Source organism: Podarcis vaucheri (assembly GCF_965113315.1).
Source record: "Podarcis vaucheri genome assembly, chromosome: 6".
NCBI lineage: Eukaryota > Metazoa > Chordata > Lepidosauria > Squamata > Lacertidae > Podarcis > Podarcis vaucheri.
The window spans coordinates 33,044,093-33,071,012 of record NC_138764.1 but is presented as its reverse complement, the minus strand read 5'-3'; the positions used below and the strand labels follow the sequence as shown (position 1 = coordinate 33,071,012).

At 45.3% G+C, this 26,920-nt stretch overlaps 1 protein-coding gene across 4 annotated transcripts in view; it reads right to left on the bottom strand.

Annotated features, from left to right (window-relative positions):
* Positions 1 to 20,611, bottom strand: part of GFI1 (growth factor independent 1 transcriptional repressor) — a 43,935-nt gene extending 23,324 nt beyond the window's left edge. The window contains exons 1-2 of one of the 4 annotated variants that reach the window (XM_082227962.1): positions 20,503 to 20,611; positions 6,955 to 7,115 (exon numbers count right to left, since the gene is read on the bottom strand). The gene's annotated coding sequence lies outside the window, so the exon portion shown is untranslated. Of the gene's footprint in view, positions 1 to 6,954; positions 7,212 to 18,053; positions 18,491 to 20,494 lie in introns of those variants that run through there. The other 3 variants (XM_082227963.1, XM_082227964.1, XM_082227965.1) reach the window with 3 other exon arrangements.
* Positions 20,612 to 26,920: the final 6,309 nt, after the last annotated feature.

Below are 26,920 nucleotides of genomic sequence, written 5' to 3'. Positions count from 1 at the left end.
CATTTCATCCTCACACAAACAAACCCTTCGGGAGAGGTGAGGCTGAGAAAGAAGAGGGGGCGGCACCCGTGAGCTTCCTGGCCGAATTCGAACCCCGCTCCCCGATTTCTGCTGCGGCACTCCAACCACTAAGCGTGCTCTCCTACAGGTTGCGACTTGTTCCAGAAATCGACCGCGCGAGACAAAGGAAGTATGATTTCTCCCTTCTCTTCTCCTCTCCCTCAATATTCATTCATTCATTCATTCATTCATTCATTCATTCATTCATTCTCTGGCCTGGCCCCCGAAGGCTACTTCACATGTTAATGTGGGGAGGAGTGGGGCGTTATTGCGGGAGAGGGCCAAATTCTCCTCGCAAGGTTCAAGCGCGCAAAAAGCCCAAGAGGCGGTGGCTGACGCAGATCTTCAAAGAAACAACCGCAAAGTTTGGATCTAAACTCTGCAGTACCCGATTCTCTGTCTCTGTCTCTTTGGTGGCGCAAATAGCTCGGGAGCGCTGCCGTACAGAATCCGTTCATCAAGGGGTGCCTGTCACGTCGGTGCGAGCAATCCCGCGCTCGAATTCCCCCGTGTTTCAAATTCAATCAGCCGCCCAACATTGGTTGTGGTTCGCGAGCGGTAAAAGCAAACTCTCTAGCAACGTGGCCGAGGAAAAGGGCTTAAACATCGCTATCCCTTTCTCATGATTAATCAAACAGATTTCCCTCTCCTTCTTTCCTTTTTCTTTCTCTCTCTCCTGCAACCAAGGCTCAGTCATCCTCAGAGCCCTGACATTAATGGGCAAAGTTTGGTCCGCTCATTTCAAGAGGTAGATCTTCGTGGGCGAGCCCCCCCCCCTCTGCTTTTGGCCGAGAAATCAGGCAGGGGGAATCGCGCGCGCCAGTACCTGCCCGCGATCCTATTAGTCAAGTCCGCTCCGAAGCAAGACTCGTTGTTCGTAATGCAATTTGCTCCCGGTGGGCTGCATAGAATCACAGAATTATAGAGCTGGAAGGTACCCTGAGGGTCATCCAGTCCAACCCTCTACACTGCAGGATTTCCCTCTCGACGTGGAACTCGAACCCACGACCCTGATATTAAGTGTCTCGTGCTCTACGCGTCTAGTTTAGCCTATCTCTCCTAAAACCAGCGGGCTGACACGGATTCCCCCAAGAGGTCTCTGGTGAGACAATCAGCTGGCCAAAGAGGCAGTGAACATCTCTGCGCAAGAGCTTCCAGAGAGTTGGCTGATATTTCTGGGGAGATCCAGAATTGGGGGGGGGGTGTTGTTGGCGGGGGGCGGGGCTCAATCCTCCCAATGAGGGGAGCAAAAGTCGGCCAAGGACCATGCGGGACAAAATGGGGAATATCTCCTCCGCATCTTTTAAGTTGTTGAGGAGTGTCGAGCTCCAAAGTTTGCGCCCTGGCTTTTAAACGCGGACCAAACTTGTCTGGATGCAAAGCAATGGTCTCGTGGCCTTGATCCTCAGAGAGGTGAGCTCAGAATAGCAACCGAAGAGTCAAAATCCACCCCATGATACCTTAAAGACATCGCATTTATTGCGTGTCGTGAACTTTCCTGGGATGCAGCCCACGCAGGAGGCGTGACAACGCTAACAAACTACTGTAGTCAGAGGGGACGAGGACGAATATTATATATTAGGAACGGTTGAAAAGGGATTGATCGCCTGTCAATGAGTATTGTGATTGATCTGTTGAAATAAAACAACAACACCCGGAACACAGTCGCGAATATTCCCCTGCCAACCGGCTCTGCTACAAATTGCATATTATAAACTGCAGTTGCTAAATGTACTAGAACAATTTTATTTATTGCACTCCGATCCTAAAGCGGGTACAGTTAACCTCCCCCTGGGATTTGCTTTCAAAAAGTGGAATTCAATGTAGCGTTGAACAGCTGTTGTATCGTAGATCTTAGTTCTAATTCAGAGCAGAGTGAAGGGGCGGAGGAAATCTGACGTTTAAAATGAATTTTGATTTTTGATTTTACAAAGGCAATGTCTACAAACAACATTTTATTGTGCCATAAATCTGTCTCCTCCCACACTTGCGGCTGTTCAGATTCCACCCAATAATTATTGTGCTTCAACTATTTTATTGTAAACCGCCCTGATAACTGTATTGAAAGGTGGCATATGAATCCTAATAGCAAATAAGCAGACTTCATGGGCAAGATCCAGGCAAAAGCAAGTAAACATTTTTAACATGCCATTTAGTCTAATGAAGGACACCTTGAATTCTCTTTTTAAAATCACTGTAAACTTTGGCTATATCGTCTGACCGCCTTTTTCCTCTCTGGAGGCAAAGTTATGCGAGCCAGTTGATTCCCATCATTAAAGCTGCGTTACCAATGGTGACGTGTCCTTTCTTTAGCTGATTCTGCAGATTATTTTTGAATTGGGATTTCGTGTCCCTACTGAAGCCCCCAAGTGAGCCACGCAGTTCGATCCTAACGCGCGTTAACTCGGAAGTAAGACTCACTGTTCCGTGGAGTTTTTTGCTCCCGAGTTTGCATTTGAGAATGCAGGGTCAACCGTTCACGAGGCTTGGCTTTTTCTCCCCTTGCCAACTTCTACTGGTGGAAAAATATCCTTCTCTTTTGGCTGAAAATGAATGCGCAACCACCACCGCTCCCTCAACCAAAAATAAACGTGGGCTGCATGATTTATTTATGTTCCTCTGATAAGAAATAGTGATTGAAAGAGTAATAACTCATTACTTCATCCAGTTTGCCTGCGGGTGAAACGCAAAATAGGTTGGCTGAAGGCTGCGGAGGAGTGACTTAAATTAGGATTTAGGGACCTTGAGGGATCATGAACCGTTAGAGGAACCTCGAAAAACGATCAAACTCTTTCTCTTTTTTGGGAGGGGGCGGGAATTGTAGAAGAGTCGCGCTTTTAGTATCCTGCAGGAGCTGGCAGATTCGCGGCATGTACTTTATGGAAACCAACCAGCATTTTGGTTACGTAGATCGGATGCCCGGGCAAAGTTTTCATTCCATGGGCACCTAAATCAGGATTGAATCTGAAGCTAGGACGGGGAGGGGGTGCAGAGAGGCGGGGGAAGGAAGCGTCAAATATTGAGAGTCCCCCCAAAGTCATCACGAAACACCACGCAGTGTTTATTATCTCCTGTTGAATAGGAGGGGTTTAAAAGGAATTGCTGGAGTTGAAAAGTTAGTTTAGTTTGAAGATAGCGGTAAAAATCTGGTTCCGCCTCCACGTCCCAGCAATTCGCCACTGCTCTGCTCCTGAGCATTGTCTGTCTAGTTTCGTTTCGATCTTTTGATTTTAAGCAAATAAATGAACGTGTGCTGAGCGCGCACGGTGTCTATCCAGATGCAACCGCTTTGTCTTTAGGGGGTTTGTGGCAGGTGGAATGAAATTGCTAGGAACTGCACTAGGGGATCCCTTCCAACTGGACTTTTCTATGAAATCCACAGACTAGACTCGCTGGATTCAAAGTGCCGAGCTCTCAGGGGTTCAGAAAAGCTGAATTAGCTACAAGCGTCAGGAGGATAGTACAAACTTAGGCGCGTTTACCTGAAAACGAGTCTCATAAGTAAAACATGGCTGCGTATTTCGATTATTATTATTTTTACGCATTTGCATTGAGTGCATCCGGGCACGAACCGCGGGACTTCCCCTCTGCGCAGATCCCACTGCAGGAGCTGGGTGATGCGCTTGCGGGATGCGCCCTTCCGCCGGCTTCTAAGAAAGGGTTTCTCCTTCCCAGGGAAATAATGATAAGAAAAGCAGCCCTCACTGATTAGGCTACTGCAAGATGCTTGATCTTGTGATCTGAATGCCTGAAGCAGGACAAACGCTGGTCACTATTATATATGTACAGAGTCCCGAACAGGCTTTTGCAAATAATAAAAAATGGGGGATAACCTTTTACCCACAAGAACTATTTTTTATTATATAAAATAAAGTCCAGGCGGCCCATTCCGCTTGGGAAAGTCTGGTCTCCGGCACAGATCTAACTGGGAACTGCGCGGGTGCTGCCGAAGACACCAGTTATACGAGATTGCACTTCCCCCAAAAGTACAATATTTGCAAACTACCGCCAGATCACAGGTAACCTGCTTTGCGCGGCTCTCGTTCCTGCTCAAACTTTTAAACATGATTTTAGTTTTTTAGCTTGGCTGGTCGTGATGGTAACACCAACGTTTACGCGCATCTATATGTAATATGCGCGTGTGCGGTGTGGCTGCAAGCTCGCGCTTCTGGAAGGATCTGGCCGCATCCTGTCCATTTCAAAAGGGAGGCATCAAAGGCAGCTGGGAGGCCGGATCCACGGGCTTTGTTGTTGTTTCTGCTGCCGTTTTACTGCTGGTGGGAGAATTTCCCGGTCGCTCCATCTGCCTCTCCATTCATCCTTGAGAAGGAGACGCAGAAGCGGAAAGTGGGGACCGAAAATCAAAGCGCCTTGATAGATTGGTTGACTTATCTGCGCCAGCCTCCTCCTCCCTCGCCCCTGCCCTCTATTGATTCGTTGGAAGAAAAGCAGGAGCCGCGCCAGATTAGATATTTCCGAGAGAGAGCGAGAGCGCGCGAGAGAGAGCGCAACGTTTTAGGTAGGAAAATGGAGCGGCCAGGAGTGTTAGCTTGGTCCCACGACTGTGGGTGCCCGGGGCCGTGGGTGCCATGCAGCGTGCATTGCCCTGGCGCCGAAATTTGTGAGTGTCCGGCCCCTCCATGGGGAATTTTGTGGGTGCTCGGGCACCCAGGGCCCCGGCATCTATGGGGAAGGGGGTCTCGCGTGCGCCTTGGATTCCATTGTCTTTGAAGAGCCGTTTCCAGCTTAGCGCAGGGCTGGGGAGCTAATCCAATCCCTTGACAAAGCGTTCCACATCTTTTTTCAGCTGTTCCGAGTGCGCTCGGGCCACCAAACCTTCCTTTTGGAATCACTGGTTCAACGGGAAGGCACGCATGAAGCTACAAGGGCGAACGCGAATGTGCCATACACGTGTGAACATTCCCCGTGCCTTTTAGAAATACAGTGGTACCTCGGGCTACATATGCTTCAGGTTACATACGCTTCAGGTTACAGACTCCGCTAACCCAGAAATAGTACCTCAGGTTAAGAACTTTGCTTCAGGATGAGAACAGAAATCGTGCTCTGGCGGCGCGGCGGCAGCAGGAGGCCCCATTAGCTAAAGTGGTGCTTCAGGTTAAGAACAGTTTCAGGTTAAGAACAGACCTCCGGATCGAATTAAGTTCTTAACCCGAGGTACCACTGTATATATAAAAGAATAGGCTAGAGAAGCTTCGGGTGTGAAGCTACCCTGTTATATGCAGTGTATTTAAATGTCTGGGCAGCAACAGTCCATGGGAATGATTAACACGAAACCTCATTCCCCAGGCTGTTGTCACTGAACCACCTTCGGCGCTGAGTAATTTGGATCTGTGGTGAACCCCACTCACCTTTCCCCCCTGCTGATAGGGAAGCCCCCGCCCCGCATCCTCACCCCCCACCCTGCGGCTGGATTTCGGTTTCAAACAAAACAACTCCTTCTTGGCTCCCTCGTCCAGTTTCGCCATTGCACAAACCATCGTTTAAATGGAAGCAGCGCCCAGGAACAAAGTTGGGAAGGTTTGATATAGGAGAAGCCTGGGTGCGGGAAATATGGCTTGCCCTCTCCGCAGTTGTAATCCTTCTCTCTCTCTGTTGGCAACCGGCTAACAGGCGCGTAAAGGACCCTCCTTTCTACAGCTTCACCGCTCTAAATCGCCCCCCTCCAAAACAAAAACAACCCACCACCGTCCCTCCCTATTTTTCTTAAACATACACAGGCTTCACAGTCCCCTTACACAGTGACCTGGGACTTTCTTCGGAGTAAGGCAAGCCTAGGGCTGCTTACGGGGGAAAAGACCCTGGAAGACGCGCATCTGGCGGTGGCACGCGTTTGCCTGTAACGTGTGGCCAGTGGGAGGTGTATGTATGATGGGTCGGGTGGCACGTGGCCCGAATCCAGCTCCCTCCACCTTGCAGGCCTAGGGTGCTGTTGGAGCTTCCAACCACTTTAGGGTTTTAGAATCCGGGAAGGCAATTCCTTTCATCGGCAGCCTGATCCGGAGTAAGGTGGGATTTGAAGTCTGGGTGCTAGATCGGGGTGTGTGTGTGGACTAGAATGGCCCTCGTGGTCCCTTCCAAGTCTTCTTCTATTATTCCATGACTGGCAGATTTTGCTGCCTTTCCGAACTGCAAAAAAGCTTGCTTGGATATAGGAAGCTTCCTTTTGCTAGCTCGGCGTTGTCCGGGATCCCAGATGGGGGCTCCTCTCCCAGCCCTACCTGCCCCTGCCCCACCCAGACTCTGCCCCACCCCTCCCAAACAAACCCAGAAAGACAAAGAAACCAGTGGAGAGAGCGGCGGCGGTGGCGAAGCGCCCAGGAGTCTCTCTCTCTCTCTGCTCTGCACCCATCCACAAATTTACTTTCTTTCTTCGACGAGAAGGGTCAGGCCTGAAGCTTGCCCTAGAAAAAACACTCCCTCTGAGCAGCCTATCATATCCCAGAGCTGATTGTGATCGTACAAGAACAGGGTTGTGGAGAGGCGGAGTGCGGAATAGGAGCCACATACTCTGCACTTGCTCAGGAACTAACAGCCACAAAGCTCCTAGGCTGCAAGCAGAAGAGGCGCCGAGGCTGAGCTTACGAGTCCTTTTGGGGGCGGGGGGGGGTGATGATGCCTCCACTTCCGGGAAGAAGCAGAGTCCGTTTTCCCCGCTCACACGTGCGTAAAGAAGGCAGCTACGCAAACACGAGTGGGTGGCGCGGAGAACCGAGCCGCCCTCCGATGGACAGAAATCTGGGTGCGCGAGTCATTCGCCCGTCCGTCACCCCCACTTTCCCGGGTTCAGAAGAAGGCGGAGAAGGTGAGGGAGGAGGAGGAGGAGGAGGAGAAGAAGAGGAGGAGGAGGAGGAGGAGGAGAAGCGCTTCACTTACCATGGAGAAAGGCGATGGAAGGAGACGGTTGCTGCCTGCCTCTTGCTTGTCCTCGGGGACCTTCAATACACAGCCCCCTCTTCCTCCTCGTCGTCGTCTCTGAAGAATCGGTGTCTTGCGCTGGACCTTTTCTTTCTAAACACCCCTTCTGAGCTCAGCCCCTGAAACCACAAATTCCACTTCCTGAGCGTTAGTGAGCCTGCTGCTGCTGCAATACCACCAAAATCTTGCTTTTCTTCTTCACCTCCTCCTTCTCTCTCTAAAAGGCGACCCGAAACATAAATAAAATGACAATAAAATAAATCAGCTCGGCCAGCTCACTCGTTCCTTTCTGGCCTTTAGGGTAGCCCTGCTACATAGGTGTGTCTAGTCAGCCAGGACTCAGGACCAAAGTGGCCATGATGGGTTCTTCTGTTCATTTGGCTCTCCTATTCTTCTACCCCTCAGAATCTGGCTTCCACTAGCAGGAAGGGCTGCAGATCCAATCAGGGCCGAAAAAATACAGGACACAGTAAAGGTAAAGTGACCCCTGACCATTAGGTCCAGTCGTGACCGACTCTGGGGTTGCGGCGCTCATCTCGCTTTATTGGCCGAGGGAGCCGGCGTACAGCTTCTGGGTCATGTGGCCAGCATGACTAAGCCGCTTCTGGCGAACCAGAGCAACACACGGAAATGCTGTTTACCTTCCCGCTGGAGTGGTACCTATTTATCTACTTGCACTTTGTCATGCTTTTGAACTGCTAGGTTGGCAGGAGCAGGGACCGAGCAACGGGAGCTCACCCCATCGTGGGATTCGAACTGCCGACCTTCTGATCGGCAAGTCCTAGGCTCCGTGGTTTAACCCACAGCGCCACCCGTGTCCTTTAACACAGGACGCAGTACCCTTCAACATTTAATTTTACCATGTTTATTTTGGGTGGTAGCTATGTGTTGCTCAGAGTAGACCAATGGACATTAACGGGCCTAACTTAGTCACATTCATTAATTTCAACTGGTTATGCTCTGGGTAAATCTTAGTTGCATACCACTCTTCATCTTCATATAATGGCAATGTTTTTGTGTATAGATCAAAGATAACCTTAGATCCTTGTGATAAATGTAAGCCTTGAACTAAATTAGAGCAGACCCTTGAAATTAATGGGCCTATTCTTAGCAATTGGTCTACTCTTGAGTACAACTTCCCAGGATACAACCCATATGTACAAACTAAGGCGGCAATCCTATCCCTATATACTTGGGAGGAAGCCCCATTTAATTCTATAGAACTTAATTCTGAGTAAACATGGTTGGAGTGCACTGTAAATCACTGATGACTCACTGCCTTTAACAGTACTGCAATCTCTGATATCTCAGGCAAGCCACCTTCACTCTGCCTGCCTTAACAGTAGGGCTGGCCCAGATAGCTGGCCCTTGTAAGACTGAAAAATCTAAGTAGGCGGGAATGATTAATGTTCCATCTCTTTTACAGCACAGTCTTAGACGTGCTTACTTTGAAATAAGTCCCACTGAACTGAATTGGCTTACTCCCAAGTAGGTGCAGCCTGAGTGGTCAAACTTCTGTGAATGGATAAATATGCAGACTTTCACGTTACACAGCATTCCTCCTGCATCAAGTCAAATGCCTTCTTCCAACCCATTGGCACAGCAAAGAACAGTGTGTGATACTGAAATTAACCTATACATTGGTGAATTTCAAACTTCCTTCCCTCAACAAACCTTTCCACATATTTTTGTCTAAGGGAACAAAACCCAGTTCAAACTACATACACCATGGCAAAGTCCTCTCACATTACACAGGTTTCTGATTGATTGATTTTTTTAGTTTACTCTTTGTTATAGAGCCAGCCGTACCATTAGGCAGAATGAAGCAATTGCCTCAGGTGGCAGATGCTGGGCTTGTGGGGAGAGGGTTGGCAATGTCAGTTAGGTACTGGACTGGAGAGGACATACCGTATTTTCCCGTCTATAAGACGACCCCTATTTTTGGGGACTCTGGCTTAAGAAAATGGGGGAAGATGGCCCCCATGTATAAGACACCCCCAAATTTTGGACATTGTTTCCCCCCTAAAACTCTTATACATGGAAAAATACGTTAATTGTGTGTGCCCTGCATCCTGCTTTACACCCCATAATCCAGCCTGCTGCCCCCTCTGGTGTGGTGGAGGATGGTGCCCTGTTACAGTGCTGAATTAACATTCAACTCTTGGACAGGCCCTGCTCTGGACACAGAAGCTACTAGCTAGGCCTCTTGATTCCAGCCCTCACCCTGCATTTGCCTACTTGGCTGCAGTAGCTGTGCACCGTATGGCTGAAATTGGCTATGATGCACATATCATGGTTTTGCAAAGAAGCAGTAGGATGCATTGTACTCTGCTGCTCTTTACCAGCAGGCAAGAAACCAGAATTGCAAGTGAGTAAGTGCAATGGGTGACTGGGTATTTTCCTGTGGAGGTAATGCCAGTAATAGTGTTGCTGACAGTGACTGGATGATGCCCATGACACCTGTGCCAATCAGGCATGCCACTAATTCCTCACATGTTCAGCAAGTCTATCTCCAATCCCCGACAAATATTACCCACATTACTGTGTTATATACAGAAAGGAGGGTCAACTCTGTCTGGTAGTTGAAAACACCTCACTTGCTACATGCCACAATCAGCCACCTTCCAAAACTGTAGCCCCAGGTGATCCCACACTGCAGCAAGGAGAGTCACATCCCTTTCATTGGCTGGCAAGGTTCAGCCTTATAGGTAAAGGTAAAGGGACCCCTGACTGTTAGGTCCAATCATGGACAACTCTAGGGTTGTGGCGCTCATCTCGCTTTACGTACAGCTTCCGGGTCATGTGGCCAGCATGACTAAGCTGCTTCTTGCAAACCTGCCAGAGCGGTACCTCTTTATCTACTTGCACTTTGACATGCTTTCAAACTGCTAGGTTGGCAGGAGCAGGGACCAAGCAACAGAAGCACACCCTGTCGCAGGGATTCGAACCGCCGACCTTCTGATCAGCAAGCCCTAGGCTCTGTGGTTTAACCCACAGCGCCACCCGCGTCCATCAGCCTTATACTACTGGGCAGTAGTAGGTAGTAGTTCCACCAGGAAAGGATCATTGTTGTCTCAATATTTTTCCCCACACCCATGAGATTAATAGCACCTTTTCACCTCTCTAAAACCATATGCATTCACATGTAACGCATTACTGATGTGGGCTGGAGAGAAGGAAAAAAACCTGTGCACTCTATCAAAGCTGATACCAATACAAGCATCAAGAATATAGCATTTAAATGTCACTGGAAAATAGTTCAAAGCAGAGGTGTCTGAAATCACACCTCCTCGCCAATGTAGGTTTTGCAGGGGTCATAAATGCACGAGGGGGAACCCCAATGTTAGGGTTGCCATGCATCTGGAATTTCACGATCATGTCTAGGAACCGAGCAGTGAAATTAGTGCCTGGGTACACAACAGAACAAGGAAGTGTGTGTTTGAGTATCACTCTTGCCTTTTTTTTTTTTTTGCAAATCCCCCCAAAAAGCTCAACTATTGTCTCCTGATTTTTATTTCTTGAAATATGGCAACCCTGCACCTGTAATTGGTACAGCTGGCTTTTGAAAGAAGCAGCAGTGGCGCTGAAGCCTACTTGAAACCAGTTTTTCCATAATAAAACCCTCTTTCCAGATTTGTCGGAAGATTTCCCCTTCTCCCCAAATATTTGGCTACTCGGTGGTAGGGGGGTAAAACAGGCATTTTTTGCACCTACCATGACTGAGGCACTTTGTTATCACACATTTAAAGCATATAATCCTCCCAGGAACCTTGGGAACTGTAGTTTACCCCTCACACAGCTACATTTCCCAGCGCCATTAGCAAATCATAGTTCCCAGGATTATTTGGGGGAAGTCAAGTGCTTTTCAATGTATGGTGTGTGCACAGTCTGAGAGCCTGCTCCCCTTGAGGTCCCGTTGCTCCTCTTCGAAGCAAAATAACTAGCTTACTTCAAAATAACTAGCAGGCTGTCTTCCCCTGCACAGACCCGGCAATCTTTCAAGACTTTCCAAGGAGTCACCACTAACCAGCCAAGGGATTGTCACTTGGTGGCAACATGGTCGTTAGCCTTCAAACACCTCTTTAAAAAATGTGTATGTTTTGTCCTAAAGCTCAACAGTTTTGGGGTCTTCCAAAAAACAGCAACAAAAAATACTCAACAACTTTTGGGGTGTCCTGGTTTTTACTTTTTGAAATATGGCAACCCTTGTTCCGAGCTCCTTAGAGGAGAAGTGGGACAGAACTAATAACTAATAACTCCTGCTCCTTCAGTGATGGCAGGGCAGGCAGACATTATAATGGGCGCAGCTGCTTTCTGGAGGGTGGTGGTGGTGGTGAGAGCTTCACCTGTTGATTATCTGCCTGCACAAAGGTGACAGGCTGCAGGGTGCTTGCGGCCGTTTCCTGGCCTCCTAATAGCTTGTTGTGGAAACTTTTGTGGGGATAAACATGGCTGGAAATACTTCGGCACCCACCCTGCCCCTCCAGGCTTGCTCATTTCCCCTGGGAACTTAGGTAATGCATAAATTTGGAAGAGATGGTGGGAGGCTTTCTCCTTCCCTCTATGGAGGGATTCTTGTCCACTGGAGGAGGGGGGGCAAGCGAGTCCCTGCAGAAAGCAAAACCACGGCTTAGAAAAGCCTCTCTGCCTTCCTTTCTCTCCTTCCTTTCTGGGGCCTAGTGGTGTTGCGGGGACACAATTTGCAAAATCTCCAAAGGTGCCTGTGGTCTGTGGAGCCCAGCCAAAGTCAGCAAGGCTCTGTAGACAGAAGAGAAGGGACTGGCAGCCTCTCTCTCTGTGTGTGTGTGTGTGTGTGTGTGTGTGCGCGCGCGCGCGCATAACACATAGCCGTGACTGTATCGTTATGACTACCCCTGTTTTTAGCAAAGCTTTGGTTAACTCCATGCATGAAATCACACTGCCTGTAAAATTAGAAAGAGGGCTCAGAAACCACAGAGTTCACAGGAAAAAAAACCAGACACACACATATGCACACACACTCAAAACATTTCCATTTGCAGCACTCAAATGGCTTCCATTTGAGGAAGGCGGGAGGCCTTCGGACCACCCCCCCGGCCCCCCAAGATAACAACAACAGGAAGGGAAGGGAGGGGGAGGGACAAGGTTTTCCCCAAGTTCTTCAGAGCACCATTGCTGGACAGGGACTCTATGATGTTTAACAAGTAGGTGACAGGCAGACACCCTCCCTTTTCATTCCTCAGTGCAAACAAACTCTAGGCCTGGCAGTAACCCTTAGGTAGCTCTACAATCCTAGGAAGTGACTACAACTCCCACCCTGACCATCGGTCATGCTTGCTGACATTGCGAGAGCCCAAGCTTAGCACCAGGTTCCCTGTTTCCGACTTACGCTAGGTGAGACTTAATTTTTTACTATTTAAAAAGATATCCTGTGGGGTTGTGGGAAGTGAATGTACAATATGGGGATTTTTTTTGTTTTAAAAAATTAAAATGCATTTAAAATTTATCACGTAACTTAGTGTATTCTATAGCACTTTTAAGGCACAGTATACTTACATACGTCTGGTCCACCCTTCATCATATGATCTGAGGCAGGGACAGCCAGGGTAAAAATACAGTGGTACCTCGGGTTACAGACACTTCAGGTTACAGGCGCTTCAGATTACAGACTCCGCTAACCCAGAAATAGTACCTCTGGTTAAGAACTTTGCTTCAGGATGAGAACAGAAATCGCACGGCGACGGCGCAGCAGCAGTGGGAGGCCCTATTAGCTAAAGTGGTGTCTCAGGTTAAGAATAGTTTCAGGTTAACAAAAAAAAAAAACCCTAGGAAGAGAAGGAACTTTCTTTTCTGAAGCCCAACTGTCATGGACAAGAATCGACCAAATTTGGATAACTAGAGGTCTGGCACCTAAGACTAGAAAAGTGGAAATCTGCCCAAAGACTTGCTCCGACCATAACGCAGTAAAGATGGATATGAGACTAACTACAACCGGCTCCTTTAGATGGAGGATGAATGACAATTTGTTCAGAGATCAGGAAATTATTAAAAAGGCCCAAAAAGCTCTGAAGGACTATTTTGAAATAAATTTGAACACCACGGTGGAAAAAAGAGTAATCTGGGACGCAAGCAAAGCTGTAATGAGGGGGTTTCTGATTCAACAGAACACTATAAAGAAAAGAGCTCAGAATGAGAAAAAGGATAAAATCTTAGAGAAAATTAAGGAAGGCGAGAAAAAGTTAAGATCGAAACCAAAGTCACAGGAAATTCTGAGAGAAATTAAACTCTATCAAGCACAATATTCTAAATTGATAAATCAGGAGTGGAGTGGAAAATCAAATTATTGAAACAAAGATCATTTGAATCGGCAAACAAATGTGGAAAGCTGTTAGCATGGCAGCTAAAAAAGAGACAAAAACTAAATACGGTTACTAACTTAGAGGTTGAAGGGGAAAACATCCAGAACCCTGTGGAAATTAGAAAGTGTTTCCAGAGATATTTCAAACAACTTTTTACTCAAGGGCCGCAAAGTGAGGATGAGATAGACCAATTTTTGAAAAGGAATGGTTTATCAAAATTGTCTCAAGAAAACAGAACAATCCTGAATCATAAAATAACGCAACAAGAGATAGAAGGTGCCATTCAGAATATGCAACTGGGCAAATCTCCAGGGCCAGATGGGCTTACCTCCAAGTACTATAAGATATTGAAAGACTATTTGACACAACCATTATTGGAGGTCTGTAATGAGATTAGGGAGGGGAAGAAGGCACCGGAATCGTGGAAAGAAGCCTTCATCACATTGATACCTAAATTGGAAACTGAAAAGACACAACTTAAGAACTACCGTCCCATCTCCCTCCTGAATGTGGATTACAAAATTTTTGCTGACATTTTGGCAAGTAGATTTAAAAAAGTGCTAAATGAAGTAATTCATAAAGATCAGGCAGGTTTTCTCCCAGGTAGACATTTGTTTGACAACACTAGAAACATTATTGACATTTTGGAACTTTTACAAACGAACATCAATACAAAAGCAGTGTTGATCTTTATAGATGCGGAGAAGGCCTTTGATAATATTTCTTGGAGGTTTATGAAGAAAAACCTTGAAGGGATGGGAGTGGGACGGGGGTTTGAAAATGGTATAGAGGCAATCTATTCAGAACAAAAAGCTAAATTGATAATTAACAATGTGGTGACTGAAGAGTTTAAGATTGAGAAAGGAACACGACAAGGTTGCCCTATTTCCCCTTTGTTATTTATCTCGGTCCTGGAGGTGCTCCTGAACATGATCAGAGGGGACCGGTTGGTAGAAGGGATTCAGGTCGGAGCCAAACAGTATAAACTTAAAGCCTTTGCAGATGACTTAGTTTTGACATTGCAGGAGCCAGAATCTAGCACGAAAAGGGTTTTAGAACTGATTCATGATTTTGGTCGGGTGGCGGGCTTTAAACTGAACAAGCAAAAGACTAAGGTTTTGGAAAAAAACATGACAACTGTGGAATCAGAAAGGTTTCAGAAAGAGACAGAGCTAAATGTGGTTAAAAAGTTGAAATACCTAGGGGTTAACATGACTGCTAAAAATTTGAACCTATTTAAGGACAACTATGAAAAGTGTTGGACAGAAATTAAAAAGGACTTAGAAAGTTGGTCAAGATTAAAACTTTCCTTGTTGGGCCGAATTGCTGCGATAAAGATGAATGTACTGCCAAAAATGTTGTTTTTGTTTCAGACCCTACAGATTGTGGACAGAGTGGAATGTTTTACAAAGTGGCAGAGAGATATTTCTAAATTTGTCTGGCAGGGCAAAAAGCCCCGTATAAAATTTAAAATACTAACTGATGCCAAGGAGAGAGGGGGGTTTGCCCTGCCGGATTTGAGGCTGTACAGTGGTGCCTCGCAAGACGAAATTAATTCGTTCCGCAAGTTTTTTCTTCTTGCAAGTTTTTCGTCTTGCGATGCACGGTTTCCCATAGGAATGCATTGAAAATCAATTAATGCGTTCCTATGGAAACCGCCTTCAGACCAGGTCTGGGGGACAGTCTGTCCCCCGACCTCTTCTGAAGGCTGGGGGGGGGACAAGGGCTTTTCTTCCCACCCCCAGCATTTTAAAAAACCCTGGGACAGCGGAGGACTTCTCCGCTGTCCGGGGCAATCTTAAAATGCTGGCGGGCGGCATTTTAAAATCGCCCGGGACAGCGGAGGACTTCTCCGCTGTCCGGGGCGATGTAAAAGCCCCTGGGAAGGCAGGCAGGGGGGACAAAGACTTTTGCCCCCCGCCCGCCTTCAGAAGAGGTCCTGGACCTCTGCTGAAGGCGGGCGGGGGGCGAAAGTCTTTGCCCCCCCGCCTGCCTTCAAAAGCCGTCCGGGACAGCGGAGAAACGCGCTGCCTTTCTCCGCTCTCCCGGGAAGGCAGGCAGGGGGTAGCAAAGACTTTCGCCCCCCGTCCGCCTTCAGAAGAGGTCCAGGATCTCTTCTGAAGGCGGGCGGGGGGCGAAAGTCTTTGCTACCCCCCGCCTGCCTTCAAAAGCCGTCCGCGATAGCGGGAAGCGCTTCCCTGCTATCCCGGACTGCTTTTAAAATGCTGGCGGTGGGGAGCAAAGCCTTTCAGCCCCCGTCGGCCTTCCTGGACCTCTTCTGAAGGCCGGGGGGGAAAGGCTTTGCTCCCCACCACCAGCATTTAAAAGAGGTCCCCGGAGATTTCCCTATGGGCTTTCGTCTTGCGAAGCAAGCCCATAGGGAAATTCGTCTTGCGAAGCGCCTCCAAAACAGAAAACCCTTTTGTCTTGCAGGTTTTCCGTCTTGCGAGGCATTCGTCTTGCGGGGTACCACTGTATTATGAATCTGCAGCTTTCTGCTGGATGAAGGATTGGTTTCTGCTTGAGAACACTGATGTCCTAGATCTGGAAGGGTTTAACAATGCTTTCGGATGGCATGCATATCTCTGGTATGACAAGGTAAAAATCCATAAATCTTTCAAGAACCATATTGTCAGGAAGGCAGTGTTTAATGTCTGGGCAAAATACAAAGACTTATTAGAAAATAAGACCCCAAGGTGGTTGTCACCAATGGAAGCCAAGGCCCAAAAAAGACTCAATATGGAGGCCAATTGGCCGAAATATTGGGAAATACTAGAGAAAGAAGGAGACACTTGGAGATTGCAGAGTTTTGAGAAACTAAAGGATAAAGTGCAAAATTGGTTACACTATGCTCAGATTAGAGAGGTCTTTAAGCTAGATAAGAAAATAGGTTTCCAGGTGGAAAAATCGAAATTAGAAACAGAACTGTTAGAACCTAAGACCAAGGTACTTTCAAAAATGTTTAACTTGCTGTTGAAATGGAATACGCAGGATGAAACTGTCAAATCAGCTATGATAAAATGGGCACAGGACATTGGGCATAATATTATGTTTGCTGACTGGGAAAAGTTATGGACCACTGGTGTGAGGTTTACGGCATGTAATGCCTTGAAAGAAAACATTATGAAAATGATATATAGGTGGTACATGACCCCAGTCAAGCTGGCAAAAATATATCACTTGCCTGATAACAAATGTTGGAAATGTAAGGAAATTGAAGGAACACTATTTCACCTCTGGTGGACGTGTCCAAGGGTTAAGGCTTTCTGGGAAATGATTTACAATGAGTTAAAAAAGGTATTTAAGTATACCTTCCTTAAGAAACCAGAGGCCTTCCTTCTGGGCATTGTCGGCCAAGGGGTGTTAAAGAAAGATAAAACCTTTTTTATGTATGCAACAACAGCAGCAAGAATACTTATTGCAAAGTATTGGAAGACCCAAGATCTACCCACACTGGAAGAATGGCAGACGCAACTGATAGAGTACATGGAGTTGGCTGAAATGACTGGCAGAGTTCGGGACCTGGGAGAAGAGATGGTGGAAGAGGACTGGAAAAAATTCAAAGACTATTTACAAAAACATTATAAACTGTATGAATGTTAGGAGAATGCACGATTGAAAGAAACACGGCAGCAGTAACTTTATTGTAAGATATATGAGAACAAGTGATGTTTAAGGAAATGATGGAATTTGAAGTAATATTATGTCCAAGCCAAGTAGTTTAATTTATGATAAAACCATTTAAAAATTGGAACATAATATTTGAGATTTATATAATAAGAATGGAAGTAAGGTAACAAATTGCTGCATATAATTACATGATTGAGAACGCAGGGAAGGGGGATGTGAGGAAGTCTAAAGACTATGAAAGTATGATTTATGCATAACTTTACTTTACTTGTATTTTCTTTTTTCATTCTTTCTTTATCTTATAATCTTACTTTGATCTTTTTGTTTGTTATATGGTGATGGGATTTTATATGTTTGGTGGTTTGTTTGTTATTTAAAAATTGTAATAAATATCTTTTTTTTAAAAAAAGAATAGTTTCAGGTTAAGAATGGACCTCCAGAACGAATTAAGTTCTTAACCCGAGGTACCACTGTAAAACAAAAATGGAATGTACAGAAAAACGAGTTCGGACAGAGCTTATGAAATCAGACAAAAGCACAACTCTTGTCCGCTTATTATGCTGATTTCCAGCAGCTTTCCTGGGTCTCAGGCAAAAGTCTTTTTGATTGTTTTCTATGCCCTGCTAACTGGAGAGATTGAGACTTGAACCATATATTTTCTGTATGCAATGCATGTACTTTCCTATCAGGCTATGCTCCCATCCTAATACAGGAAGAAAACCAACAGGTGAAGCCTCATCCATCATTAACACACACACCCCGCCCCCCGCCATGCCAAGGAAATCTGCGCCTGCTGAATTTATGCATGTTTTATAGCGTTTACATGAACAGGCGCCCTGCCCCAGAAGGTGGCAGTAGCCCTAAGCAAAGACGTTCCAGGATCACATTTGAGCAACTTATTAATAGCAACATTTTTGTTCTTTGGAAACTTACGCTGACAAGTTGGGGAAGAGACAAAAGGATATGAGGATTTAGAATAATAATCAGATAGACATTCAAAGTAGGTATCTTTAAGCTTAGTATTGTAAATAGCACTTAGGGTACAGACAGCATGCTTTATAATCCTGTGAAGTATTGTCATTATCTTACTCATAGGAGCATCTTCTGCACATGGTTACGGACAAGTGCTGTAGCACCATTTAGAAAACTGTTCACGGGGTCCCAGCTCACCTCACTCAGTGAGCAGGCAATTATCTCTGTAGCCCTGCAGATGTTTGGTTAAGAATTTCCAAGGGCATTTGTGTTATGTACTGAAGTTCTCACCCTGGGCCAGCAGGGGGATACTGTAGATAGTTATGCAAATGAAGGATCGAAAGTGACGTTCAGTGATTGGATAGTTTGTATGCAAATGAAGGATCAAAAGTGATGTTCAGTGATTGGATAGTTTTAGAAAATGGCAACAGTTACATTGTTCTGGAGCTCTATATAAGCAGGCTGACTGAGCTCCTCAGTCAGTTCTGTTCCAGCTTACAAATAAAGAGCTGCTTTGAAGGAATCGCTGTGTCGTCTGCTATGTCTACCCACAACTTAACAATTTGCTTCCTTCTGAAAGGTGTTCCAGATTATTACAGGGAGATTAGTCTGCCCCACCCAAGGGCTAGAAAATAAATTTAGAAATATGAACACGTAAGCAACATTCAGGAGTGTGGGAAGGGTCATGACTCAGCCAGTAGAGTACATGCAGGAAATCCCAGCTGTAACCTTCAGCATCTCCAGTGAACAAAAATCAGATGGCAGTTGATGGGGAAGTCCTTTGCAGGACACCCTGGAAAGCTGGTGACGGTCAAAGCGGATGATCAGGGGCTAGATCAGAGCTTTCCAAACTTTTCTTGTTGGTGACACACAGTTTTTAGACATTCATCATTTTGTGACAAAGTAATTCAGTTTTACTAGCAAACCAGAGCTTAAACTAACCTCTTTCCAGCCTCAGGAGAAGAGCGGGGAGTGTTTGCACAACACACCCACACACTGCAGCCTACACACAAACGTGTCGCGGCACAGTTTGGGAAGCTCTGGGCTAGATGGACCTATGGCCTGACAGTGTAAGACTGTTTCCTATTATTGTTCCAGGCATCATATTATATGGCGGTATTTCACTTAAAGCTAGGTTTTGCTTGCTTGTTTGTGGTGTTGCTGCTGCTGTTGTTGTAAAAAAACTTCAAATGCCAGTCACTTTAAATGCAAGAAGAGTGGGCCAGGTGGGAAATTAGTTCTGATATCATTGCTATGGTATCCACAATCAGCTAACGCTTTTTAAACAAAAAATAAATCAAGTTACTGTTTGTACAGTCAAAGCAAGCTGCTAAAGTAACTCTGCAGCTATTTTGTGACAGGTGTTTTGTAATGTCCGTTTCAAGGTAATTGCTGGCTCATAGAAATGGACTGAAGCCAATCCTGTGTATGGAGTCTAAAGTCAATAAGCATGGGGAACCTGTAGCTCTCCTGATCTTGGACAACAGCTATGCTGGCTGTGGCTGATGGGAATTGGAGTCCAACAACATCTAGAGAACTACAAGTTCTGTCTCCTTCTGCACTGCTCAGCTTCCCTTAAACGTAGCATATACACAGCCTTTTCCTGAAGTCCATTGTATCTATAACTTAAGGTTAACAGACATCCCCGTTTCCTGGGGGCAGTCCCCAGATTTACAAATCTGTCCCCTAACAAAATTCATCTGATTAGTAAGAAGTTGAAAGGTGTCCCCGGATTCATTGAAAAAAATCTGGTAACCTTACTATAACTTCCAATACATTCCTGATCGTTACCCCCATTCTAACTGGCCCTTTACACCCAACCACACAACACAGTACAGGTAGTCAGTGGTCTCACTGATTCATGTAGTTAGCAGCATGCAGATGTTACTGCGCCAGGGACACGGCTGGCGCTGTGGGTTAAACCACAGAGCCTAGGACTTGCCGATCAGAAGGTTGGCAGTTCGAATCCCCGTGATGGGGTGAGCTCCCGTTGCTCGGTCCCTGCTCCTGCCAACCTAGCAGTTCGAAAGCACGTCAAAGTGCAAGTAGATAAATAGGTACCGCTCTGGCGGGATGGTAAATGGTGTTTCTGTGCGCTGCTCTGGTTTGCCAGAAGTGGCTTAGTCATGCTGGCCACATGACCCAGAAGCTGCACGTCGGCTCCCTCGGCCAATAAAGCGAGATGAGTGCCGCAACCCCGAAGTTGGTCACGACTGGACCTAATGGTCAGGGGTCCCTTTACCTTTACCTTTAAGTTCACTGCATTCTAGATACACCTCCAGAGATCTCACAAGTTGGGGAACATACAGAAATATTTAGCTGTCCCTTTTCCAGAAAACGTGGCTGTGGAATTCATGTGATACTTTATTGACCGCAGAACAACCTTTATCAAGCTGGTGCCTTCCAGATGCTTTGAATTACAACTCCCATCAGCCACAGCCAGAACAGTTGATGGGAGTTGGAAACATCGGGAGGATACCAGATTGATGGAAGCTGCTGTAGAAAGATAGCGTTTTGAGGAGAGGTGAAAGATGATGGGATTCTGTTTGTTTTCCCACAAACCTACCAGTTGATGAAATGAATATCTCGCCGAGGTAGACCCTTAGACTGGTGTCTGCAATGTGAAAGATCTGTTAAATCTGTTTATAGAGTCCTGGTTGAAACCATGGCCACATTCTAGGGTTCTTAGAACGGACATAGATGCCTGAGTTTATTATGACAGTGCGGGAAAGTGTTTGCAGAGACAGAGAATTCTAGAACTGGGTCACAGAAAAAGGCAACATAAGGTGTTGCATTTAGAAGTGTTTGGAGCAACACCAGATCTTTGTTTCGTTGGGCAATGTTTTTGGCCAACTGCAAGCCTACATAAATTTATTTATTCATCACCAATAAATTAGATTAATAAAGTGAAGGTCTCTGGGTTTCATGGTCGTAGGGAAGCCTGTGTGCTTGCCTATTCTGCTTACCATAGTATGACATATCAGCTCTTCCACGAGAGTCTGAGCAGGCACAGCTGCAGTCCTTAGGTGATGATAGTTCTGAAACTGTTAACAGGGTTTGCCTTCTTAGATCCACAGAGTTTTGAAAAACAGAACCACATACCTAAAGAGAAAATGGTTACATTTCCGCTATTTCTGACGGAAGGATTTGCCTTCTCGGGATTTGACGTATAATAACTGGCTTGCTGAATCAGACCATTTAAGTCACCAAAAAGCTCACAAATTGGACAAGATGGGATAGCCATGCTGTGCTCAATCTGAGCACTTGGTACTCAGGGATAGACGGGAGACTTCATTCTGAAAACAGGGAGTGCCAGACCTAGTATGGTTTGAAGAAATATGAGGGGCAACCACCTTTCTAAAGCTTGGTGCCACAATACATGCCATCTTGGGTACAATGGTGACGAATGTCCAGAAATCAACAAAAACTAAAACTTTAACTATTATAACTAAAAGCCATTGACAGGCTTATCCTTCATGAATAGCATGCAGCAGTTATGTAGACACAAGCATTGAAGAAATAGTTGGGTAACCTGCAGTCCTATGCATGTCTACTCAGAAGTAAGCCCCAGGTAAATGTGTATAAGGTTGCAGTCTTAGTCACTTCCGCTCTTGATAGAATATCTCATTCTAACATTTCCACTAAGTCAGTATTTGTTTGACTCCACTGCTAAATTAGATAATGCAAAGAGGACCAAGGTGTTAAGTTTTGGCAGTAAATTACCTTATTTCTTCCTGATTGGCTTATCTTAACGCCTGTCTGTAGCTAACAGGAGAAGCATGCTGAAAAAAAAGGCTTTTTGCACCAGTGCGATTTATAGACAGCATTTGGCACTTTGCAGGGCAGGCGCTGAAAAGTAAAGTCACTGCAACTTACTTATCTCTAAGGTTTCCTAGTTTCTATTATGGGATGTATGGCGCAACCGATCATTTGATTAGCAGGTTTCATAACCATTATCTATCCGGATGCCGTTTTTGAATCACTCCAAATACAGTAAGAGTTTTGCTTTTCATTATCTGGAAGAAGATCAGGGCAACACATAACCCAGCAAGCAGATACTAATCTTACCAGTCTTACCAATTCGTGGGTAGGATTGAAAGAATCACAAAATGAGCTGTCTGATCCCTAGAAATGCCTGGCTTCTGTTGTCTGACCTCCAGGCTGCACGTCTAGCTATTGTGAAACCAAGGGGGATTTCAAAGTGGTTTAGAGTATGGCATGGTTTGATGGGGAGAGATATGTCAGCCCTTCAAACACAAAGACATTCTGCAGTGTCCGTTGTGCGCACCCAAGCAAATACTTTGGGCCTGGCCCATGTCTCCAGATCTGATTCCACAGTTACAAGGAGCACGTTAGTGTTATAGGAGCAACAATGTTTTTATTCACTTCTGTAATCAGATGACATAGAAAGAACTTTGGATGTTTTTGCCCCAGCTTCTAAACGAAGCATAAAATGAACCCTAATGTGGCACTGCAGTTGTCACTACTGACAACTCTTTGAATTAGAACTCTTCTAGCTCCTTGATCTCTGCAGATTTGCAGGTACGCAGGAGAGGGACAGGTGGATGCAACCAGCAAACTGAAATGCAGGAGAGTGTGGGCAGCTCTGCGTGATGATTTAACTTGCCAGAGACAGTTCTCTGTGGCCATATGAAGCAGAGAGAGGGAGAAAGGGAGAGAGTTTAAACCATGGGTGGGGAACTTGTGGCCCTCCAGAGATTGGTGGACTCCTCCATCCCTGATTATTGGCTGTGCTGGATGGAGCTGGTGGGAATTGTTCCAGCAACATCTGGAGAGCCTTGCCTCTGGCTTAAAACCTAATTGAAGAAACAGACACAGAGCAAGCATCACACACACACACACACACACACACATACACACAAACACACACAGTTATGGGCTTGAACATGAGGGCAGAGCTAGTTATTACTAAAAACATGGATCTGCTGTAGAGAATGGAAGCTCTGTGTTCAGTTATTGCCTTTTACTCCAGGATGCATAATACAACATGCAAATGCACCATGCATTTAAACCACATTTGAAGTGCATTACTGTCCCGTTCCCCCCCCCCAAAAAAAAATCATGGGAATAGTAGTTTGTTAAGGATTCTGGAAATTGTATCTTTATTAGGGGTCTACTACAGTTCCCAGAATTCTTTGAGGGAAGTAAAGTGCTTTAAATGCATGGCGTGTACTCAGCCATAGTGTCTTGACATCAATACACAATGCATCTTTGCCTGACTTCACTGGTTGATGCCAACAGGGACAAGCGAATACATCACGTAATGACTGACTGCAGGGCGGAGGGTAAACTTTGTGATATACTGTGGAGCATGGGAGGCACCTCTTGAGACAAGTTTTTCATTTTGGGTGGCAGCCTTGAGTTCCATATGTGGTCTGGTTCTGTCCTTAAAATATGTATTCGAAGCCACCCTAATACTGTTTGTCCTCCTGAATCCATTCATTTTCTGGGCCAAACACCACACATGGTGCTCCCTTATTATGAGGATGTTTCTATCGTCACCCCTTCCAATGTGTGCCTGCATTTACCCAAACTGGTTCTGGGAAGCTGCAATTGAGAGCGGAGGTTTGTACAGGCAAGCAGGTGCTTAGCTTCCTGCGTGCCCTTTTTTCTTATAAAAATCCACCCCCTGCAAAATTTATTTTTCCCTCGAGGGTGGGGGAAATCTCTCTCTTCTTCTGTGGGGCGAAAAGCTGGACATGTGCCATATTTGACAGGGGGGAAATGGGAGTTAAGCATCTCCCCCTACCGTTGTGAACGTATTGCAGCTTAATACAAAAGTGGGCACGCTCTGGGTGCACATTTACTTCCACGTAAAAGCAAACTCCGAGATACAGCCTGTCGCTCAGTCTCCCTCACAAGCACCTGTGCAATATGGCAGTTACTGCAAGATCATTGCACTTCACTGTTTAATGTGTTTTATGGCCAACTTTCAACTGAATTTCTCATGCCACCGACTGAAGAGCTTTGCTTTTGCAAAGAGACCTGCAGCTGGTGCTGCTAACGATAGACAGGCAGATACTTTCTAGACAACCTCATCTGCCCAGCACCAGGTGCAGAGGTTGTCAGCTGCTTATATTTGGATTCCCTCTGGGGAAGGTAAAGCAGATGCAATCTACAAAGAAAACTAGGCACAGAACTCAGAAACTATTTTTTTGCTTTTGGGAAACGGCATCATTTTACATCTGAATGGGGGCAACATTCGCCCCGCAGTCCAGTGAAACATCAACACTTTTTCGGAGAAATGCAGTTCAATGATTCCTGTATGCTGATAAAAATAGCGAAAGCAAAAAAACCCTGAAAGTTAGAGCAGCTCATAAGGTTGTTTAAGAATTTCCTGGATACCATCTATTTATATGAGCAGGCCTTCCAGACAAACCTATTTCTTCCCCTGCAATTTGCAACTGATTGGGTTTCATTGTTTGGGCAGCACTCCTGTGTATGCTTACCTGAAAGAAAACCCAGCTGAACTCAGTGGGACTTATTCCCAAGTAGACATGCATAGGAGTACAGTGTTAGTAAATTAAGAACTTTGACCCTTTGAACTAAAGCAATCAAAAGATACCATTCAGAAATACTGACATGCAATCCAATCTTTGAAATGTTTACTTTTATTTAATTTAAAGGGGCTTCCTCCCAGGTACATGAGCAAATCTAAGCACTTTTGCTAAGAAGTAAAATTTACTGGATTCAATTGAACTTCTGAATGCATATAATTAAAATCAGGGTATTGGGTAAGAGGTAAGAGATTTGATTTGATTTAATATTTGTATTCAGCTTTCCTCACAACAAATGTTCAGCCCAGAGTGACTCAATGAAAGTAGCATTAAAAATTATCAAACATTACAATAGCTACAATATAAAAAGGAGCATATTGATAAAGCCAATATTCATCAAAACAAAGCAGCACTCAGCAAAAATTGCTGTTACATAGAACGTTAGCAGAAGTCCACTTTTGCAATATTTTTTAAAATAATTGTGTAAATACTAAAAGTTGAACAGCATGTATCATCAGCTGGATTGTACATCAGTGCTCTCATGAAATGCACAGTCAAGAGTAAACTAACGACCAGATTTTAAAAAGTACAGATGTGTTTCATACCTTTTTGTACTAGTTGCTTTGAGGACACATACAACCTGTATACATATTCACTTGAAAGTACACTGCAGTGTGTCCAGCTGAGTGTGCGTAGGATTTCAGCCTTAATCTGAAAACTCCTTCCAGATTACATAATTTTGGCCCAGTCTGTTTTCTCCTGAATAGCGTGCGTCATCATCATAAATTAGGAAAGATAATCCCCCCCAGACACTTTATTTTAAACATCACATCATGTTCTTGCTGTCAGGTTATTGTTGTAGTTGTTTTTATTGTTTTAAAATATTTTTTATTAACTATTTTCTTGGTTTACAAAAGTACATGCATTGTTTCTTTTTTCAGGTTGCCAAGTCTTTTCTACAGATCAGTTACATTTGATATGAGACATTAGTATTGTGTACAGTATAAGGTTGGGGAAGAAGACAGCGGGGACAGAAGGGGTGAGATGGTAAAACCTATTTTTTAGTGTACATGTGGGGTTGTGTCAGCGTCAACTGGGTAGGTTCTTTTTCTATTTGCTTATTACATTTCCTTGGTAGTGAGAAGGATTAGGAGGGCCCAGGGTGTGGGCATACCTGCAGTGAGGTATGTTTGCATTTGTGAGAGAGGGAGGGATTGTTGGGTCAAGTAAGCCATATTGATTTGTATGCTGTTGGTGGGTTCGTCTTGTTGTTTTGTTGGGCTGTGTATGTGACAAAGGGAAGCCAAACCGGGTTACAGGTATGCTTCTGGCTAAGAGCAGGTGGATTATAAGCTCTTTATAAAGTGAGTGGTCGTTATTATCTTGGAAAATGTTCAGCAGGGTCAGTTCTGGGGTGAATTCTAATACCTGTTTAGGTTGTGTGGGGTTTTTTTGCATCTCTCTTGTAGGACTACTGTCCAGGAGGGTTGGATTTTGGAGCATTCCCACAACACGTGGAGGTATGTTCCTGTGGAGGTGCAGCCTCTCCAACGTCTTGGTGAGGTTCCTAGGTGTATCAGCGCCAGTTTCCGTGGTGTTAGTTACCATCTTTAGATGAGTTTCAGAGTTGAGTTCCCTTCTTTTGGCTGAGACGGAGTCTAGTCCATTGGATGGGGTTAATTTCATAAGCCTATGTCTTGCTTCTGTTGCTCTTTGATTGCATCAAGGGGGTTTGTGGGATTTTGGAGCAGCATTTTGTATATTGTGGATACCATCTCTTTGCTGTGTCCCTCTGCTGTCGGGAGGTGGTTTTTGAAGCTGGTCAAGGGCCTAGTGGCTGCTGATTTTACTGCTGGATTGTTTAAGAAGGTGTGTAGTTGGTGGTGTGTTAGCCAGGGTATCTGAGTGTCAGGAAAGACAGTAATTGAGAGTTGAAAATAAGAAAGTTATGCACCGAGTATAGAAAATATGCCATCTTTTTCATGGGAGAGAGTTCCCTAAATACTTATTTCTCCTTAGATACTGTACTGAATTATCAGCAGTGTTTCCCCCTGCCTAAAGTTCAGCAGGGCTTTTGTACCACCAGCAACCATTTCTTTGATCTCCATCCTCACTTTTTCCTTTATGGAGCTCACATTTTTTTCTTCCTGTGGCCCACATCTTTTTGTGTGTCCCTCTAAGTGTTTCTTTTTATTTTTCTCTTCTTCTACCCTAGATTTTTTTATCTGCTTCCTGTGGTGGTTGCTGCAGCAGTTTTATCAGTAATTTCTGCATTTTTGTTTCTCGCACAGCATTTTACCCCATTATCTTCTAGATTTTTCCATTTCTTCCTGCAACCAGCCCTAGGTTTCTCTCTTCCTTGTACTCACTCTGCAGAGCATCTGTGGCATAAAATTCATTCTCCTGATTACTTAGCTTAAGACAGAGAAACCGAAAGCAGTATATAAACAAAAGCAATCTTTTCCT